The sequence below is a fragment of the Bactrocera dorsalis genome, chromosome 2 (genome assembly GCF_023373825.1).
Source record: "Bactrocera dorsalis isolate Fly_Bdor chromosome 2, ASM2337382v1, whole genome shotgun sequence".
Taxonomy (NCBI): Eukaryota; Metazoa; Arthropoda; class Insecta; order Diptera; family Tephritidae; genus Bactrocera; species Bactrocera dorsalis.
Window position 1 is genome coordinate 103,411,304 of NC_064304.1, and position 16,545 is coordinate 103,427,848.

The following is a 16,545-nucleotide window of genomic DNA, read 5'->3' on the forward strand; positions in this document are numbered from 1 at the left end:
GTTAAGAAAGTGGATAAAAACAAAAAACGTTGTTGAAATATTTTCGCGTTACTGCGAAACTCCACGCAATTGTATTTATGGAGACAGGCAAGTAAGTACGCGCAGAGACGCATCTTTTTAAAAGTTCATTACTTTCTTTAGTTCATTAAGTCAATATTTATGGTTTTATTGAGTTCATATTGTAAATACAGTTATAATTCGTTATATTGTACATTACACAATGTTTGCGATAATGACCGACACATGAGAGTAAATTAACAAGTACGGAAGGACTAAATTCGGGTGCAACCGAGCATTTTAAACTCTTGCAACTTTCAGGAATCGAAGCCAGGGAAATACCTTAAGATGTAGAACGTCAACCAGAGGAACGGAATCTAAGGAATTTTATATATGTGTGCATATACTTTATATAACTCATACACTGACCTATATACTCGGCATAAGGTTTGTTAGAAAAACGAAAATTATATGTAGTATATGGGAGTTGGAGTAGTATCGGCACAATTTTATCTATTGACTATTATCATACCACATGCTAAATAAATGTTCCCTGAGTTTCATTAATGTACCTCACATACAATCACCAATAATATGGAGCAAAGTCACCCGGATATTCGAAAATGCTGGTAATGGTCATATGGGGGCTAGGTCAAGTTTTCGACCAATGTAATCTATTTTAGGCACAAAGATATACCAGGTGGCGCAAAAATAACCTTCCGATGTTTTTTGGCTGTAATTTTTTTTTAATGAAAAACTTTGATTCTGCTTGTGGATTATTTTTATTTAGTCTTTTAAATTTTTTTACATCAAGTCGAGAATGTGATATCATGTAAATGGCCGCCGCCACAGTTGATTGTCATTTGAGCCCTTTTTATGGCATTTTCCATCACTTTGGCCAGAACTTCCGGCGATAGGTCCTCACATTCTTGACGGATATTGTCTTTAAGAGCTGCAAGAGTCTGAGGCTTGTTGACATAAACCTGCGACTTCAAAAAGCCCCACAAAAAGAAGTCTGGAGCGGTCAAATCAGGCGATCTTGCTGGCCAGTGCAAATCGCCAAAACGGGAGATTAGGCGCCCGGGAAATGCATCCTTCAGCATATCGGTTGTGGCACGTGCAGTGTGTGCCGTTGCACCGTCCTGTTGGAACCACATGTTTTCCAATCCCAATTCATCAAGTTGCGGCAAAAAGAACTCGTTGATCATTGCTCTGTAGCGCTCACCACTCACAGTAACCGTTTGGCCCGCGACGTCTTCGAAGAAAAAAGGTCCGATGACTCCTCCAGCGAAAACAGCACACCATACAGTGACTTTGAGCGGGTGTAATGGCTCTTCGTGGGTTACACGCGGATTTTCAGTGCCCCAGAAGCGTAAATTTTGCTTATTTACGTACCCGCTAAGATGGAAATGGGCCTCATCACTCATGATTATTTTTGATGAAAAATCATCTTCCTCTTGGTGGTGATTAAGGATGGCTTGAGCGTATGTTAGACGCGATTGGCGGTCAGCAGCTAACAGCTGATGCACCGTCTGGACCTTGTACGTAAACATATTCAAATCTTGTACCAAAATTCATGGTAAACACCGTCGACTGATACCGATTTGAGTGGCACGCCGTTTGGTCGATGTCGACGGCAACAGCAGCAATATTCTCTGTAGAACGGCTACTGCGGGGTCTGCCACGCCTGGCAGCATCTCGTGTTGTGCCAGTCTCTTCGAGGTGAGCGGCTAAACGTCACAGTGTTTCAGCAGTAGGCGTCGGACGGCCAGGAAATCTGCGACGAAATTCACGCTGTGCCAAAGTCACCGACCGATTATGGGTCAAATAAATAAAATGAAGGATTTGGTCAGAGATTTTACTGGTATGGTTGGAATATCGGAAGGGTTATTGAAAATCATTTTGAAAGATCATTTAGGCGTAAGAAATGTGAAAGCACGATTGGTTCCAAAACCACTTAATTTTTTTTTTTGTGGGACAATGCTTTCCGATTGCCAGGATGTCATGAAACGTGCTGACAATCAGATCTTGGATCTATGTTTATGACCCGAAAACAGACGATCAATCGGCAGAATATCGTGGCAAAGGTGAGTCGAAGTCGAAAAAAACCACGTCAAAATATTTCAAATATCAAGGTTATGTTGACAGTTTTCTTCGATTATCGATTATTGACCAGCCAAACGGTCAACAAGAAATACTGTTTGAGTTTTATACGTCGTTTGCGCGCATCGTAGCGTACTATTGGTTTTTGCACCACGTTAATGCATGTCGCATACTTCATTGATTCTCCGTGAGTTTTCGCCAAATTATTGACCATATCGTGTCGCAACCACCGTATTTGCCTAATTCAGCTCCGCGTGACTTCTGGCTATTCAGAAAACTCAAATAACCGACCTGGGGAAACCGTTATGAGTCAATTGAAGACAAGTGAATCGCTACGCACATTGATGGCTATTCAGGAAATTGACTTTATCAACTGTTTCGAGGAAAAAATCGTTGGCCTAAGTGTATTAGGTCCAAGGGGATGGGACATAGATGAGATGACAGAGATTTTAAGAATCAAATGGAATTTAAAATTATGTTATATGGGAAATAGGCGTGGTTGTAGTCCAATTCGGCCAATTTTGCACTGTGTGATTGGAATATAAGAAAAATGCCACGTACTAAGTGGGGGCTTCTTTTTACTAGACCCGATATAACCTATAACAATTTCATAAAAAGATTGTCCTGGGTTATACGAGAATGTCCTAAAAGTATTATATTTATTTTTTATTTATTCGAAAATAGACCCCTTGTCCAAACCAACTCAACTTGCCAGATTAAACCATATGCAACTTCTGTACGAACTTATAGTTTCCTCGAAGTACTCATAGCAGTCTACTTTTTGGCATAGTTCATTCCCTTGCGATTTGAGTTGCGGCAAGATTGGTAGAGACGAGAAACGATTCCTATTAAAACTCCATAATATCAAGTTCAACTTCCTTGGTCTTAATAAGTCAACCCAAGTATACAAATAATCTTGCAGTTCATTTGTGTGAATAAACGTTTATGTACATACATATATGTACAAAGTTAACGATTTTTCAAGATTTTCACTTTACTGTAATTTTCTTTCTCTGTTCCAAAAAGTACTCGTATATGTATGTACATACTTATATATGTATGAGTTTTAATTTCTGTCGTCAAATGGCCTACACAGCTGACTGTGATTCCCAGACTCCACTTTTTCCAATAAAGGCGAAGCAACAGGTTTCACCGGTATCTAACATTACAACATGCGCACAACCATAAATACACTGCAACACTTCCATATTTAAGTTTTTGTGAGACTTACTTAGAGCGTATTTCAGCTCCCAGCGCGAATAAGGTTAATGTGCCAAGTTCAAGTTCATGTGGCGGGTCATGAAAGGGGAAGGTCAGTATGCCGGTAAAGCGGAAGAAAGGTCAATACTGTAATATTTCCCAGTGCAACGTGGAAAATAACAGTATTTCATAAATTTTAGTTGTGGAAATGTAATTGGTAATATATTTATGGAACGTATTTAAACTTGAAACTTTAAAGTACAAAAATCAATTACACAAACGATTCCACCTATTTTAGTGGGCTATAAGCATGTCTAAAATATATTTTTAGCATAGCTCAGATAACTTTGCGATGTAAATCTCATCTCACTCGGATACTAATTGCCGACTCAAAACGGTATTTATATCAAATTAATGCCGACCATTCATTTTTTACAATTAGCGACAAGTATTCGATTCCACCCGAATTTAACCTTTCCTTGCTGTATATATACATTAATATTTACATATATATATGCCATAAATTTTTAAAAGTAATGCTCTTTACACATACATACTTACACTAAATGACACATTTAACCAATTTCTTTCGTCATTCATCGTTAAGTTCATTGGCTTGTTGTTCAAAAACGCCCAGTAATGGTAGTTGCCAATTCTTGAGCAAAGAAAGTAAAATACAACAAATTAATTAAGTTTTTTCCACCGGCAAAATGTAAATTTTCTCTTCTTACTCTTGAGCTTTCATATCTAGAAGCTTTTGCATTGATTTCGGCCCTTTCGTAGTTGTGCTCTAGTAAATCGTCTCCTTCTTTGACGTTAATAATGTTAATAGGGGTATTTCTTTAAGCAAATCGCGTAAGAAATTGGGAAGCTATAAGTCCTTTGGCTGATGGAAGCTCATTTATTGAGTCGGAGTATTCTTTTGAATGGTCTGCAAAACGCTTTTCTTTCATGGGCTATACATTTTTCCGAAAAGGAAGAAGTCGCACGGTGCCATATCAGGTGAATACGGGGAGTGGTTAATGGTTAAAATGTGATTTTTGGTCAAATAATCGGTCACAAGCGTCGATCGAATGTTGGATTCTGAGCAATTTTTGGTCGTCAGTCAATTAGTGCGGAGCAAACCGTGCACACACCTTTCGTAAGCCCAAATCTTCGGTCAAAATGCGATAAATCGATGTTTCGGAGATGTTCCATTTCCATGAATTTCAATGATGATTTCGGCTGATTTTTGATGAATTCACGCACAGTTTCGATTGAATTTCCGATGATCGCGGATTTGTATTGGCCCACATGTTGATCGTCATTTATGTCCTCACGATCCCTTTGAAAACGTTGAAACCTCTCGTGCACTCTGCTACGGGGTAGGCAATCGTCGCCATAAATTTGTTTCATCAGTAAAAGTTTTACCAATTTTAAAACAAAATTTAATGTTGTCACTTTATTCGAAGCTCATTTTCGCACCGGTAACACAAACATACTGACACCTAAAACGCCATAACTTCACTTTCAATCAATGAAATGTCAAATGTCAATTTTCACTGGACAATCGATAAAGATAGCAGATTCTAACGCATATAGATGTCGCCACCAGGGGGCGCTAGATGCAAAAGTCCTGTTTACTTTGGAACGCACGTTGTAAATAACATTTAACTCAGTATTTTGAAATTTATTTTTAAGAATTTTTCAAACCAAAGCCCCATTTCACATGAAATGCCCCACAAGTTGCTTCTCTCACACCGGTTACCAAATGCTTAAAGTTCACCGTGAGAATCAATTTCGCTACTGTTGGATACGCGCGCATTGCTCCAAAAGTCGCTCTTTAGCTCATTAGTACAGGCTCGTACTAGCCACATACTATAGAATGTATTGGTACAATATTGCATGTGTACGTTTCTATAGCTACATACATACATGCATACACATGTTCTCGTATGACTTAGTACGTCATTTCACGTTCTATGCGAGCATAAAAGTACTCGTAAACTATATTGAAGGAAGTGGCAGTGGTCGGCTAAAATCATACTCAAATGTTTCTCATAATTTTAGTTCTATTCGGGCTGCCTGCGCGGTTGGCCAACGGTAATTTAGTTCAGGTGTAGCTGACGGTTGTTAAGCATCTGCGGTGTTTGTTGTGCCGGTTTTTAGGTGCTTCGCGAAATTCATTTAGGGAGCGGCGGTATGACGTGCTTATCTACATACATTCATACATATATACAAATGTGATTTGCAAAGAAATTTTCTCTTTTCGTCGTATATGGTTTAAATTTGTTAAAAAGAAAATAACCACAGAATAGATATACAAATAACTAAGTACCAGTGAGGTTAGCAAGTGGTGTGCAAAAGTGAACATGTGAAATTTAACCAAATACAAATTAGTTGTTTAGACTTGTATGCATGTTTTTACTTAAGTATTTACTTAATTGTGTTGCCTTGAATGAAACACACTACTTTTGTCCATTGTTGTTGTTTAAAATAATTTTGCGCAAATCACGGCGTTGTCAATGTGCTCTGTCATTGTGTTACACAACATTTGACTTTTGCTTGAAGAACATTTGGTGTTTGACAGTTAAATTCACAGCAAAGGAAGGCAAAAATTAAACCCAGATGTGTTGGCAATTATTTTGTGTTTAATCGAGTATTTTGCTAGTAGAGTTGTTGTGCTAATTTTGACCAAATAATACAAGCGTTGTTGCTCGTTTCGTTTTTTGCGAAACTCGGTGTACGATACAATCTTCAGTTTAGCCAATAGTTACCTTCGCACTGCAGACGTGCTTATCACCGTTTTCATTCGTTATTTTAGTGGTAAGTAGACGCACAGCTGTTTTATACTTACCTACTCACTTACGTATAGGTTATGCTGCCGGTAGCCGCGCACGTTTGTTTACATGTCACCGGCTATCAGCGTTTCTTTCCGTCTAATGGAATTTCAAAGCGAACTTGTTCTTGTATTCCTTTTAATAGCAAATTTTTCAATTCGCGATTATATATACATATTTCAAATTGTTGCTAAGTGTTATTACGGCGGACGAATATTTGGAGTAATAAAATTTCTTTTTATGAAATTAAATCAATTATACAGGCTGCGTCGATAATTGCGTAGAATAATGTACGCATGAAATTTTTTTGTAATGCGCGAGTAATCAAACACAAATATGTGTGTAGAAAATATATTTATATAAAGGTGAAGGGTGTCCCAGAAATAACGCAAGATTTGCCGCCATTTACGTATGTATGTAGTAAAGTGTTGATAACCCTAAAAATAAAGAAATAAATCCACAGCCCAAAATGTAGGCTTGGTAAAAATGGATAGAACAACGTGTTTTCATTATTGAAGAATATTTCAAGATTAATGAAAGTTTGGCAGCCACGGCTCGAAAATTTCATACAAAATATGGTTAGAATAGTGTTTTAACTTCTGTGCAGATTAATTGAAATGGCGACAAATTTCAACTTTGGGTCATCCTATACATGCATTGAAACGGTAATAGAACAAAAAAATCACACCTTTCCTTGTTTTTATAGTTCGTAACTGGAATACCAAAAGATGTCCATTTTCCTTTTAAAAAATGTTTTCTGGCCATAAAGTGTTAAAAGGTTTTGAGAATTTAGTACTCAATCAATTAGAAAAACTCAGTTTTTGGCTCTTTTATTGATTATACCTTTTACTATCTTCTGTGCTTTGGTTAGTCGTTTGTCTTCCAGTAATCAGCGTAGATATTCGAAAAATGCTGCCTCATAAAAAAAAGTGCTTAACAAGTAAAGACTTTTTTTTACTCTTGCAACTTGCATAGATCAAAGCCGGCGAAATATTCAGAGGTGAATTTATACTAAACAAGTAAGGAAAGGCTAAGTTTGGGTGAAACCGAACATTTTTTACTCTTGCATGAATCAAAGCCAGAAAATACCACAAGGTCGAAAACTTCAACCTAAAGAGCGGAACCCAGCAATATAGATTTAATTCATACACTGGCCGACATATTCGACATAAGGTTTGTCATTATACATACATACATATGTAGTATATGGATGTTAGTATCGACCCGCTCTTTTCATTGAGATAACCCACATATTGGGCGATATATACCACATAAAGCCACCCTGAAGTTCGAAAATCTTCATATTAAGAATATTAGCAAAGGAATTTCTCCAAATTTCAATTATACGAGTATATCTCACGCATTGCCCGATATTTTCAGTAAAAAGTCAACTAAAGCACTGGCGTCAACATATTCGATACTTTTGATTCGATTTGGATAATTTATGGTCATAAGGTGGCATACGCTAAAGGCATTGTTCGTGCGAAGTTTTATCCCGTTATATCAGTTGTTGCTTTATTTGTATACTTGAATGTGCAAGGATCAAATGTGCCGAATTTAATTGAAGTCAGTCGAGCAGGTCCTCAAATATGTTATAATATTTAAAAGTGGGCGGTGCCACGCCGATTGTACAATTTTGACCGCGACTCCCTTTCATATCATCCCGGGAGTCCCAGTTTGGCAGGTCGAAGGGAATTCGGAGTGCAGCACACATCGTCGTCGATTCTCAAGCACCAATCAGTTGATGTTGATGACCGTCCTGGACTCTACCCTCTTTGAATAATTTGTACCAATTAAAAACACTTGCTCTCGACAAACAATTATCACCAAAGGCCTTTTCCTATATTATGAACGTTTCGGCACCAGAAATTTGGTTCTGTGAATAAAATTGAATGGAACTTTTTTGTTGAATAATTTCACACATCGTAAAAAATGCCGATTGCACTTTAGAGATCACTTACAGGTAACCTAGAAAAAAATATTTCGAAGACTGGGTTTTCGCGCGAAATTTAAATTAAAAAGTCTTACTACTTTTTGCTCACAACAGTGTAATTTCTAATTTTGTATGATAAAGATTTTTAAAGCACCTAAAAATTTTGCACACACCATAAATTTTTATTATACGCAAATAGTGAAAAAGCAAAAGTAATTAATATATGCACAAAACGTCTATGCACCCTTGATTACTATTATCTAACAAAAAATAAAAGTACTTATGCGTAAATGTCTAGCAATGATTAGATATTCTGGCATCCACTGACATGCTGTGCTTGACACTTTTTAGCACATATAGAGGATAATGTTTAAAATACATTTACTGCAACGGGGATTAACTTAGTGCTTTTCTGCTGACGCCACAGTAAGCTACTTAGATCGTGATGATCGTTTGCGAAGTTTCGTTCTCACAATATTGCAGTGTTTCAACTATTCCGTGCTCATTGCTGCTGCCGTGAAACTCGAAACATAACCTAACATTGGATATTACGGTGTTCCAGGGTTACCTGTCTGATACGAGTCACACTCTCACAAAGCAATAAATTCGTCTTCACTTTGAAGTTACTGTTTAGAAAATGATACATGGAAACACGCTTGGACAAAGCGTCGTTTTAGAAACATAAGAAACAATTCCAATCATTGAAAAGCTTGATCATAATTATAATACCTTTGAGCTTTAGGCTTATAGAAGAAAACAAAAGTCCGTACGGAACTCAGTCTCAGAGATTATCGAAGTTGTTGTTGTTTGCTGGGTTGAAATACTCTATGCTAACAGTACATTTCTTACTTACGTAAATACATACATACATATAATACATACATACTAAATTTCGGGTTTCCAAATTTAAGTTGCTTTAGCGCCTTGGTAGTTCGCCGCTCGTCATTAAGCACATCATATGGTCGTTGAACCGGTTTACAAAAGCTTGTAACTATTGCGCAACAAGCCGGCACAAAAACCGTTAGAATAAAAAAGTAGGTTAACAAGCCAAAAGAATGTACCACTTGAAAAATAGAGTTTGCCTACTTTAACTAAAAATAATATTTTAATTGTATTTGCAAACTCCACTCTTAACTGCAAGCTTAGCGTTCGTTATCTCTGAATGTGCTCATTTTACGCCCATTCGCGTTTATTTACTTTATTTATTTCAGCGTGCAGAAATAATTGATAAGATAGATTTTTATGGAATGCAATATTTCTATGCACTAGTTAGTGACATCAAGCTTACTGCGTATGGAAACTTCAAAGGGAAACCCATTTCCTTACTTCTGTTTCTACCATGCTCGTACTAGACAGTTAGGCCTCTATAAAGTCTCGTCTGCATCTTGTTATTTAGTTACATATGTATATAGTATATGTATATGTATGTATGAATATACTGTATTGTTGGCACGTATTATTTATTATTTGCTGATAAGTTCTCAAATATAATAAAACGTTCCCTACTTAACGGGGTTTTCAATAGGGACGCTACAAAAGTAGACCGATAGGGTCAGCAAAAGACGCCATATTTTTTCACGCTCTTTTGACATTTATCTTCAGTAAGGATTGCCATTTCATCATGGAAAAATAAAAATATATAAATAATATATGTATATATGTATATATTATTACAATTTATACCGAAATTTGGAGTCAGTGGTCTCAAGTGTACAAAAATTTTCAATCCCCCTCCTGTTCGCACCACCGTTTTTCAAATTTAATACATATAACAGCCCCGCGAAAATAACATTATATTTAACAAACTTTAGACATTAATTTTACTTGCTTAAATTGTTTATGAAGTATAATACTTTCGAATTTGTCTCCATATACTGTTTCCAAATGCTCTAGTTTTGAAACTTGTTTTCCTCGTCATTGAGGTGCTCTGAAGCTAATCTACTCGAAATCTGTCTGTTTTATTTTTTGGGCGGAACATGGTTAATTTTGATTAGTCAGCTTGTATGGCAGCTATATGCTATAGTTGTTCAATCCGAATCGCATATTCATCACTATCTATATGAAGTATTATTATATAGCATAAGAATATAGTTTTCCATACAAGAACTATATTTTCTCAGATCTGTGCGATTATATAACTACCATATATGTAAATGATCCGATATCAGCAATTCAATCAAGCAGCTTCCTATGGAAAAAAGCACGTGCGCGAAATTTCAGGTCGATATCTGAAAAAACTGAGAATATGTACATATGTACAGCAGATAGATGGAAATGCCTTATCAGCTGAACTCCACACAATGATAATTTTTTTTATTGGTATATTACTCGTATAACCCCGTTCAGGGTATAATGTATACTCCGCAATTGCAATTTTTATTTCATTTACTCAGCCAATTTAAGACCCTTTATTTCTCCATTCATTTATTATTATATAAATATATGCATGTATATAGTTACATATATAAAACATTAGTAAATTGTAGATTATTAAAATGATGTTTGCATTGTAAATACATTAAACTTATTAAATTACAAGTCTGTATATAATACATACATATGTACATATATGTATATAATTATTAACATGCAAAAGGCATATAAAAAGTTTATATAAACTGACGAGCACGTGATTGCCAATTAAAATGAAGTGAAACCAATTTTGACCGGAACAAATTTTTCCAACCGAAATAGAAATAAATCTAAATCGATCGACATATATACAAATATGCATACAAAGCTACATAAAAATATAATGTGCTTTTATGATTAATGTTAATGTGTGCCTAAAATTATGCGGACCATGAATCAGCTAACCAAAGAGTGTTGTACTAAAATGTAAATAAAACTGGGAGGGCACTAAGCAGTTACTCCTTTGTGTTACCGTAAAAATAGCAAGGTTCCATTAGAAATAATAGAGACCGAAGAATAGTAAAATACAGATTATAAGGTTACCGATTTCTGAAGAAATTTTGTAGTAAAATTAAAAAATTTAACGCTTTTGGCGAAGGAGATGATTTCTTCGTGAAAGCAATGCAAATTTGTATAATATAACATAGGGTTACCAATAGGATCGTTATTCAACATATAAATATGCGAGATATAACGAATAATTTTGAGTCAAATATCTACGGTTCCGGAGAGAAAATCGATTTGGAAGAAGGATACTTTTAGCGTAATAATAAAGGGAGATCCATTTCGAGGTTCCCTACTTTTTTAAAGAAACAACACGGAAACTTCAAATTTAATGGGAAATGTTTATTATCATATCGAAAGAACATTATTTGGCATTTATTTTTTGAAGATTCTTTTTTTTCTTTTTGAAGATTATCTCTTTCAAATATTGGCCGCGCCTACGTCTCAGATGGTCCATCTGTTGAGTTCAATTTTTATGACTAATTCAAGCATTTCGACTGGTAACTGGCGAATGACACGCGTGATGTTTTGCTAAAAGGCCTGAATCGAAGCGGAATCGTTCGTAAAAACTTTAGACTTTACATAGCCCCACAGGAAAAAGTCTAGCGGTGTGATATCACATGATCTTGGTAGCCAATCGACCGGCCCAAAACGTGTAATTATCTGCGCCGAATATTTCCATGTTGAAATGCCAAATAATAGTCAACAAAAATCATATGACAGCTTGACACGACCCGCGCGTGATCTGCCAAAAAAAAAAAGGTTATTGAAAAAAGTACCTCTACTTGGATCACGACATACAACAAATTTACAAATTGAGCGGAATAATAATCTAATTATTACTACGTTTTGCACTCGTTTCATAAAGTTAATAATTTTCCGCTTATCAGTCTAAATGTGCCATATTAGCCACTCAGTAAATCGAATTAACGCAAACATAATGCAAAAAATAATAATAATAACAATTACACTAGTTTACAGTCATTTAGCGACTGTGATTTATATGTACATATGTATGTATATGTAGTGGGCGGTTTCTTGATAATTTCATCAGATATTCCGTTTAATTTCCTGTTGCTATTGTAAAATATCATTCGTTGTCAAGCATTTTAGTGTATTGATAGTGTCAGCTATCTCGATTACCTTCCTAATGTCGTCCTCAAAATCACTTTGTGAAATTCTTAGATAATGTCGTGACGACATTGATTAAACCAAAGATGCTTGACCTAGCGCAGCGCCCCAAATAACACTCAAATCACTTAAGCTTTCTAGTGATATGTAAAATTTTAGCATCGGTTACTATGAAATACATAAACAGTCCACGGCAGTCGGGTCTAATTAAAGTACTATTCTTCCAAATTACTTCAGGAATGTTGCCATAAAAATGGTGTAATGATAGAGTTGTATTTGTGAAAAGCTGTGCAGTGTCATTTGTCACACAACTCCTGACAATTGCTTTGGAAGAAATGTAGTGTTTGACGGTTTGCTTGACAGCGAAAGTAATTAATAATTGCAATCGACATTGTTGGCAATTATTATTTGTTCAATAGAATATTATGCTAATAACATGTGTCCGCTAATTTTGATAGAATATAACAAGTGTTGTGGAACAGCTGTTTTATATCTACAGACACAGCTGTCTGGCTCAGTATAACGTTGTTTACCTGCCGGCTATCTTGTTGCTTCTTTCCACAAAATGGCATTTCCAACGTCAAATCGTTGTTGTATTCCTTTTAATTGCATTTCAACTGATGAAATTTCTAGTAATAAAAGTAACTCAAATTACTTATTTTACCTTTTATCTGCCTTAATGCGACTTTTAATAAGGTAGCTCTATTATATAGCACGATCACTCCATAGATATTGGTATATAATGTAAACTGGTAATCAAAGCAATTAGGACAACACTTATTTGCAGGCTTCTTTGTTGTTATCCATTAAAAACAACAAGAAAAAATAAACGTTTAAGGTATAAAAAAACGGTCGATAAGATATGAAATAGAATACTCATGCAATATGCACAAAATAAACAAAGATATGTCTGGCAATGATTAGATATTCCGGCATGCAATGTCATGCTGTGCCAATCACTTTTTAATTATCTACTTACTAGGCTAATGTTATCCTAGTTTGCGTATTTATCAATATACATATGTATGAATAGGGTGTTTCATACACTGTGACAAAAAAGCAACCGGGAATTGTAATTAAATTCCCTGGGTAAATAGTATTTCAAAAGAATGTATTTATTTTGCTTAATTGATAGGACTGTCCTTAATTACTATGCCAAATATGAGCATGATCTATCACAAAGAGTTTGCCTTAAGTTTTGTACATCTAACCAAATTACGTATGTGGAATCGTTACGAATGTTATCAAAAACACAAGCCTACCAGTAGTACAAATCCTTCAAATACGGTTGAAAGATCGTTGAAAACATGCCTCGATCCGGACGACCTACTACCTCTTCAATTGATGGATTGAAAGTGAAGGATGTGGTGCTTGAAAATCGTCAAGCAAGTGTTCGAGAGATGACAAGAGAGCTGGACATCTCTCCTGAGTCCATTCGAATGATTTTGGTGGACATTTTGGGTATGAAACGCGTTATAGCTCGACTCGTCTCGGTAAACTGATCTTTTTTTGCTTGATCGTGCGAAATCCGATTCCACATTCATGGAGAGCTTTATAACTGCCGATGAGACATGAGTTTATGACCCATACTGAAATTGCCGCTCCGAAGAATCCGTTTTCAGTCGAGCGAAGAATTAAAACAAAATTCGCTGAAAAATCATTAATATAACATTTCCAAACTCACCACTTCATCATTCAGTTTTTCTTCAAAACTCTTTTCCTTTATCAGTTGCAGTATTTGTATTACAAATATTACCTCTTTAATTTTTGCCCCACAGAAGCTCTAATACCCTTCACAAATACTAAAGATGCCTTCTAGGAACATACGTCAGTGAGTTTGTATGGCATGTTCAGGGAGATTATACTGAATAATGTAAAGTGTATTGTGAGTCATGGTATGCTATAGCCACTCAGTCCGAACAATGACTCACGATACACTTTATTATTCAGTATAATCTCCCTGAACATTAATGCACTTGCTTCAACGATCTTCTAATCTGTGCATCCCATTCCTGAACTGAGAATCCGGAAAGTCTGCAAAATAGGCTTCAACGGTCGTTATGACCTCTTCATTTGATGAAAAACGTCTGCCATGCATACTTTTTTTGAGTTCTGGAAACAAATGAAAGTCGCTGGGGGCGAAATCTAGTGAATACGATGGATGCTTCAACAATTCGAACTGTAATACATTGATTATAGCTGTTGTCAAAATGCTCTTGTGACACCGTGTGTTGTCCTGATGAAAAAAGATTTTTTTTTTTGCAAACCGGGTCTTTTTTCACGAATTTTTCATGGATCAAGTTTCCTCCATAGTGATGAATTGATGCACAAAGTCCATTTTATCCTTTTTAAAACGCTCCAAATGTTGCTGAGAATGTCGCATTCGAACGTGTTTTTGTTCTATTGTTAGCGAATGCGGCACCCATTGTGCATACAGCTTTCTAAGACCCAGAATTTGACATAAATTATGGCACAGTGTGTGCCTAATTAGATGGGTAGAGACTCTACTAAATCTCTCTCACTCAATCGACGGTCTTCCAAAACCATATCCTGTATTTTGGCTATGATTTCTGGTGTGGATGCGCTTTTCGGACGTCCTTCACGTGGATCGTCTTCAAGGTTTATACGACTACGTTTAAACTCAGCAACCCATCTTTCTATTGTTCTAATTGTAGGTGAACAATCATTATACACTTTTAACATTTGTTCATGAACTTCTTTTGGTGCTGCGCCTTCCAAAAATAAGATTTTATCACTGCAACAATTTTTCCATTGTAAAAAAATACTGTGACACGGCGACACTAAATGGCTTGTAAACAACGAATGAAAATGAAACTTCACATACGTTCATATGAGAAGTGTACCAAGAAAACAAAGAAAAATGGGTAAACATGGTAAATTTTGGTAAACGCCCTCTCTTTTCGAACGACAAATTAACGGACAACTTGGCATTACACACTTAGTTTTTGAAAATCAGCCACTTACCTGCTATTTGTGACGTCGTAGCCGTAATTTTAAAAGCTTACTTTATCTCTACCACACTTCTATCACTCTTGAAGTCATTCTTTTCTACAACTCACTAGCCAATATCAAATTTCAATTCCTGGAAAATGTATATTTAATCTTTAAGTCTTCAATAATAGGATTATTTATAATTCAGTTAAATTTCGATTTCAATAAACAATAAACACACATCACATACCATACTTATTGTAAATAATATTATTAATATTGTATATTTTTAAATTGGAGTATATGCACACATTTATGTAAAAGGTTTATGGGATATACATACATATGTATGTGAGCCTACAATTAATTATGTAAACAAAAAGCGATAGCATTTTGAGCTTTAATAACAAATAAATGAGTGAAATTACTGGAATGCGAATTGATGACTTCAATAGGCGCTTGTAATGAAGAATTATTTCTATTGCATATACAACGCACCGTTCCAAAGTAAACAGGACTTTAAAAAAATAGAACAAATGTTTTTTTTTCGGCAAAATCAATTTATTTTATTCAAAATAGTCTCCTTCTGCTTCAATACAGTATTTTGCACGGTACAAAAGCATGTCAAAGGAGTGTTTTAGCTCGATGGCCAGTATGCCGGTGCAAGCCTTTTAAATGATCTCTACGTCCGCATAACGCTTTCCTTTCATGGGCAAATGCATTTTCCCAAAAAGGAAGAATTCGCACGGTGTCATATCAGGCGAATACAGGGAGTGGTTAATCGTTAAAATGTGACTTTTGGTCAAATAATCGTCCCTCGAATCATGAATTCTGGGCAATTTTCGGTCGTCAGCCAATTTGTGCGGAACAAACTGTGCACACACCTTTCGTAAGCCCAAATGTTCGAACAAAATGCGATAACTCGATTTTTTGGAGATGTTCAATTCAATTTCCACGAATTTCAATGATGATTGCGGCTGATTTTTGATGATTTCACGCACAGTTCCGATGGAATTTCCGGTGATCACGGATTTTGATTGGCCCACATGATGATCGTCATTTATGTCCTCACGCCCACTTTGAACTTGTTTCATCAATTGAAACGTTTCGGTAAAAGTTTTACCAGTTTTAAAACAAAATGTAACGTTGTCTCTTTGTTCGCACCGGTAACACAAACATACAGACACTTAAAACGCAATAACTTCTCTTCACTGCACAATCCATAAAGATAGCAGATCCTAACGCACTAGTCGACATATAGATGGCGCCACCAAGGGACGCTATATTCAAAAAGTAATGTATACTTTGGAACGCACCATGTATATATGTATATTCAATTGAAAAGTCCCTGGCCTACAATATACATACGTACATAGTTCCCTTCAACGGTGACACACTAGTTATAGCTATCTTAGAAATTTACAATCCTATTTTTGTTGTACGATTTGGTCTTTGCTTCAAAATACGTCTCAGTTTCGGTGATCATCTCTTTAT

General features: G+C 35.9%; 1 protein-coding gene across 7 annotated transcripts in view; it reads left to right on the top strand.

Moving 5' to 3' along the window:
* Positions 1-72: 72 nt before the first annotated feature.
* Positions 73-16,545, top strand: part of LOC105222005 (ATP-binding cassette sub-family C member 4) — a 63,720-nt gene continuing 47,247 nt past the window's right edge. For 3 of the 7 annotated variants that reach the window (XM_049448979.1, XM_049448980.1, XM_049448981.1), the window contains exon 1: positions 5,341-6,105. The gene's annotated coding sequence lies outside the window, so the exon portion shown is untranslated. Of the gene's footprint in view, positions 92-5,340; positions 6,106-16,545 lie in introns of those variants that run through there. The other 4 variants (XR_007421786.1, XM_049448976.1, XM_049448978.1 and 1 more) reach the window with 3 other exon arrangements.